Genomic DNA, 6,000 nt, shown 5'->3' on the forward strand with positions numbered 1-6,000 from the left:
CACCCCCTCCTGTGAGTGTTGATGGTGGATGGGTGTGTGTAATGCTTGGCTTATCTCATTCGGAAGGAAAGTGAAATTATTGCATATTGGTGCGCCAAGGCTGTGGTGCATGCAAACCGGGGCAAAAGAGAAGATCCCATTTCTTCCGACAGTTGAAGAGTGCGTCGAGTATGGTAAAACACACACATCGGCCCTACGGGCATCCATCAGCATCATTGCCGTAGTAGGCCGTGTGCCAAAAATAGCTCATAAAAGAGATAATAAATGTGTCGACGGATGGTGGTGGTGAGGGTGATGGTGTGGTGGTGGTGCCCATCAGCATTTGGCATTAGAACCAAAAAACTTTGTGTTGTGACTTTCAGTGTGGCTGTGTTTTTGGTTTGCAATCTTTTTTTTTCTCTCTTTTCTTTATGGCTTTCGGGTGGGTAAAAACAATTACGCATTTGTGAGTCCGTGTGTGTGTGTGTATTCCACCGAGCGTGAAGGAGCAAAATAATGTTCTTTGTATGGAAGGGGGGGGGGGGGGGAATAAATCCATAATGAAATGAATGAAGTGATAAATACCGGTCCGGAGATAAAAACAGCCAGCCGGATAGAGGAGACGTAAAATGGCATGAAGGAGGAAAGAGAGGACAAGCTTTTGTTTTGATTCGCTTGGCATATTCTCCCTTCCATTCGCGCGCTCACACCCACAAACAAAAACGAAAACATACGAGCTTTTCGATGGACAAACCTCGTGGAATTTAAAACAGGTTTTTTACATAACTTTCAAATGCTTGGCACACTTAGATGGGTCTCCCTTAAATGTCCTTGACAAGGAGCGCCTGAGTGTATGCAATATAATAATTTTACAATTATATTGCCTTTTTTAAGCAAAAATATTCAAAAAACGTTTTAAAGAAGTATAAAAATACTCCCAAATAACAACATGTGTTTCTATATTTTTGACATTATTTTGTTTTTGCCAAATTGATGGTTACTTAACAAATTCCCAAAAAAAAAATCTATATCTTCTTATCTGTAGCCAAAGTGGACAGAAAGTAGATGCAAGATGGCTATATATTGTTATCTGTAACCAAAGTGGACAGAAAAAAAGACTGTACAAACAAACTAATCAAATAATTAGCTATTTTGAAATCTCCCCCTGTGAGCAGCCGCCCCTCTTATCTACCACGGCGCTATTTCGGAGCTTTGCGCGAACTTTCTGCGCCCCCCAAATGTGTCAATAATCGTAAGCCGCCGCCCCAATGTAGGTTTATCACAAACCCCGTTTTCCCACCCCCATCTGAATTGTTTGTGTTATCAAGTCGCGTAGGTAGATGTGTAGATGTCGGATGAAGAGCTATTTTAGGTGATGAAGGGCAGCAAAAGCTAAAGCAAGCGACACTTCCTTACCTCTCTCACCCGCTGCAACCAACCAACGGCACTGAATTAGTGATGGGAAAAATGAAGTTTTCGTCGGAATCGATTCTGGCTAGCTCGCTAGCTAGTAGTTTTCATCGGAATCGATACCAGATAGTAGGTCCGAATTAAGTTTCCAGAATCAGCTCCGGAATTGGTTCCGGAATTGGCTCCGGATTCGGAATCGGAATTGGTTCCGGAATCGGCTCCGGAATCGGCTCCGGAATTGGCTCCGGAATCATAACCCGTTTCGGAATCGGAATCGTTTCGGAATCAGAATTTGGGTTCCGGAATCAACTTCGGCTCTGGAATCGGAATTGGCCCCGAAAACAGAATCGGCTTCGAAATCGGAGTCAGTTTCGGCATCCTTATAAGAATAGACGTTGGGATCCAATGGTGTCTGCGTATTGATAGCCGCAAAGAATCAAAATTTACTTATAAACGATCCATTCTCATGGAGATTGCCGGGCTGATTTTGCTTCTGAAATTTCTTATTTCAATTCAAGAACTAATTCTCATTCCGGAGCTAATTCCAATTCTGGAGTCAATTCTGATTCCGTTACCGGAGCAAAATGCTATTCCCAGGTCGATTCCGATTCCGGAATCAACTCCGGATTTGGCTTCGGAGGCGACTCTAGAATCAACTCCGGAATCGGCTCCGCAATTTATTCCGAACACGGAATCGGGTCGGTACGATTCCGAGCTCCCACCACTACACTGAATATGCCCGGAAGACGGACGCGATCAGGCAGCATGGCTCTGTGCGCGGCAGTTGGTGTGTACCGTTGCCATCTCAATGCCCACCAACCGCGTCCACGTTCGTCCGTCTTCCTTCGGCATCGTTGAACGCATCGCAGGGTCACCGTGAAATCCACCCGGCTGCCTCTCATGGCACCACAACGGCGACGACGACGACGACGATGTTGTACTTTGTACCCCTTTCGAATGGGGCAGGCAAAGCGGCGGGCGCCTGATGCAGTCAACGACAACTATAAAATGAGCCAACGCTTCGACTGTGCCCACTTGGATGTGCGTGAGCGAGTGAGCGTGCGTTTTGATCTGACTGGGGCAGCTTAGAGCTAAAAGCGGTCATATTGGTAAGACGGAAAGGGCAAGCAGTAGTACTAGCTGGCAGTAGTAGGCCTTGCTGAAGCGGGGTTGCATTTGAATTTCGAAACGATCAAGTGTTCGATATCGCCCCTGATACTACGCAAACTTACGTGGCAAGCTGTTTTCGAGTGCTTTGTGTGCATTTGTCACCCATTTGCTGTCTAAAGTGGTTTACCATTAATTATTCTTTACATTGCTGCAGCTTGCAATTAACGTTGAAATTGACGTTTTATTACAACCATAAAGGTATTGTCATTGCCTGGACAAAAGAATGACCTCCAAAAGAGGGTCCGCATTTCAATCAGCAAATAATGGCCATCTCTCTCTCCCGATTGTGGCGATTTCTCCATTTCTTCGAGAAGAAAAGAACAGCAAAGGAGGAGCCACATTCACTATCGAAATCAATTGACCCGCATTGTGCTCCCGCCGTCCTGTGAAGGTGGTCCACAGTGGCCTTGGTAACAATGGTGCCCCCGGTTCTTTCGTTCCCGAAGGCAACTTCGCCTATCACCCAAACGACGATGATAGCAAGGGAAGGCAAGAGATTGCACAAAACGACACAAATAAAGGCCAATTCTCCGACCCCCTTTCGACCGTCAGCTCGCAACCAACCCACCGGGCGAACGCGTGGCTGATAAGCCCGGTTTCGGCGGGCCTCCAAAATTGAATTATCAAACATAACAGCAGTCCCCAACAGCCAGACAAACCCCCATCCGCACGGTTGAAGCTTTTCTTACAATCGGTTCCGTTTCTTTCTTTCCTTCATTTGCAGGTTGTTTTGCTGAAGCTGCTGTCTACTGCTCCGACGACGTGTGCGTGTGTGTCTGGCGTCGTTTTTTCTTGATAAACAAGAATCGCACAAACCGATAGGTGGGAAGGGGTCAGTACCTTCTGCTGTGCAGCCCGGATTCGTCTTCGTCGATCATACCCGCAACGGTGGTGGTAGTGTGTGGTCCAGCCGCAGCATCTTGCGCCGTCATAGCACAGAACAACAAAAGAAGGAGAAAAAAAGCATCCAGCTTCAAGAACTGGACGGAGCCGAACGAGAAGAGGATAGTTCAGCAGATTGCTAGTTTTATTATTATTGCGTCGGAAATCGTCAACCACGCGTGTTGTTGTTGATACCGCAAAGACACACCCTCTCCACTCCGCTCTACGCCAAACATCGCACGCAGCTCACCATGGACAACTTGCGAAATCTGTTCGGGCAAGTGTCGGCCATGACGTCAATGAAGGCAACGGCGGCGAGCCCCTCACTGTCCTCGTCATCCTCGATGGGTGGCAGCGGTGGTGTGGGGGGCCGAGACCACCGATCCGGTTCGGTCGGCGGTGGAGTCGGCGGCACGATGGGAACTCATAAAGCGGCCGATCGGGACAGTTACTACTACATCATGTAAGTATCTTTTGGGCTGTGGGTAATGTAAAGCGAGCGTAATGGAGTTGTCCTTTTTTCTGTGGGTGCGTCCGGTTGCTTTAAGTTGATAGAAGCTCATTTCCGGGCTCATTGATGGAATTGGTTTCTTTTGCGAGGAAGGATGTGGATTTATGCGGGGCGAAAGGGAGATGAACGCAAGGAATATAAGAAGATTATATTCGGCATGAGCGCCATCCTGGTAGTAGCTATTGTGTAGAGGAAATCCATTTCCTAATAACCACAGATCTATGTATTAGGAAGAATTGGTATTCTTTCTTATTTGTTAGTGATTACTGATTGTTGTAGTTGTTTTGTACTGTTATTTTAATTATATTTTATACAGATCTTGGAAATGATCTGCTCTGGTTTCTAAATGCAGAACCCAGAATTTTATATATTTTTTTAAAGACCGTTGCAAAAACAGGTTTTTTTCTGAATTTATATTGAATATCTTGGGTATTTGATTTAACCTTCGTTTCTATGACCAAAAATGCACCCTCATGTTTATGACCGCCTTCCCGAGTAGGTTATACATTTCATAAGGGAATTTGTATTTTTATCGATGAAAAACTTTCTTATTTAGCTTATTTTATGTAGCTATTATAACGATATTTCTTTTGATGTTATACATTTATGATGTATGGGTTACGTACATTTAAATGAACAGTAAATAGTTCAACTGACACTAATAGATCGCCATGTCGTCCCGACTGTCGGGGCAATCATTTCAATATAAATGACTTTAGAAGAATATTTGGAGCTAGAAAACTTTTGGAATATATTTTAGAAATATAAGTCCATGCATTGCTATACATATCAATACAAAATTAACGACTATACTCGTTCTGTTCTGTTTTGTTTACCAATGTTTGAATACATGTTTTCTAGGCATTTTGAAAACTTTCGATTCGATTCGATTTTCCAATAAAAAGTTGTTATACAAATAATTAGCAAAACATACCAGGGTAGGTGGTTATAGAAATGAAGGTTAATTAAAAGTAATAAGCCCTCAAACAAGGGAAAACACAAAACCAACCACATTTGATCATAGTGCAATGTGGCCCTGATTTTACGCCTGAAGGGTATGCAATGTTAGAAGTGGAGCAAAATGATTACGCGGCACCCTGTGTGAAATTTTTGGAGCTATATCTGGTGCGGCATCGTGTAAGGTCGTTCTAATTTTATTTAAATTGTTCAGATATTTATTTGGCAAAAATGTTTGTTTAACATGAGAAAAGTCTAACTGCTCGTTATTATACAAATCTAAAAATAAACTAATCTCATTGAATGATTAATCATGTTTAACATGAATGTTATGTAAATGTAATCATAAGATCTTGTCTAAAATACTTTTTAGCTGTACAATATTTGTTTTAAACGATGAAATTAGGTCAAAATAGAGGATTTTTTTTGTACCAAATGCGACGTGCGACAATCTGTCTTCGTACTCAATAAAGCACCAGAAACTGTTGCGCTCTTCTTTTGCTCATCCACTTACCGTGAAGTTTACACTTCTTAAATGATTAATTAGTTCGCCGACGGTACATGGGGCATTGTACATGGTTTGCTGGGATGTTTTGCTTCTGCTCAAGCCATCCATCCCCCGGCGCACGTCTTTATCTGTGTAAAACATGTGCATGCGGTCGTACGCTCGGCGGTACCGAGCGTCTCTCCGCCCAACGCAATTACAATGTGTTGTTCATCTACTTGCTCTGATGAAGACCTTCAACTCTACACCCGGTTTACCTTCAACCGTCGAGGTCGAGAGGTACCGAGGTTTCTGCTAAGTGATCTTGCTCGGTTTGCTGTACCGACTGTGTGTGTGTGTGAGTGCCTCCCTTTTTATGAGTAATAATCAACTCGAAGCAATGCGTCACAAGTCGATCGTTAAACATGATGGAACTGGGGAGAAGTACAAAGTGCTAAAAATACGCCTGTTTTTATTCTATTTGTAAAACACTTTTTTTATCTTTGCTTCCAAATCTTCCAGTTCTAGGTTATATTTATCAAGACCGGTTTTTCTCGAGCCCATTGTAGGGCTGTAAAATATGACGATGATTAATGGATTTCTATTG

This window comes from Anopheles arabiensis, chromosome 3, assembly GCF_016920715.1.
Source record: "Anopheles arabiensis isolate DONGOLA chromosome 3, AaraD3, whole genome shotgun sequence".
NCBI classification, from domain to species: Eukaryota; Metazoa; Arthropoda; class Insecta; order Diptera; family Culicidae; genus Anopheles; species Anopheles arabiensis.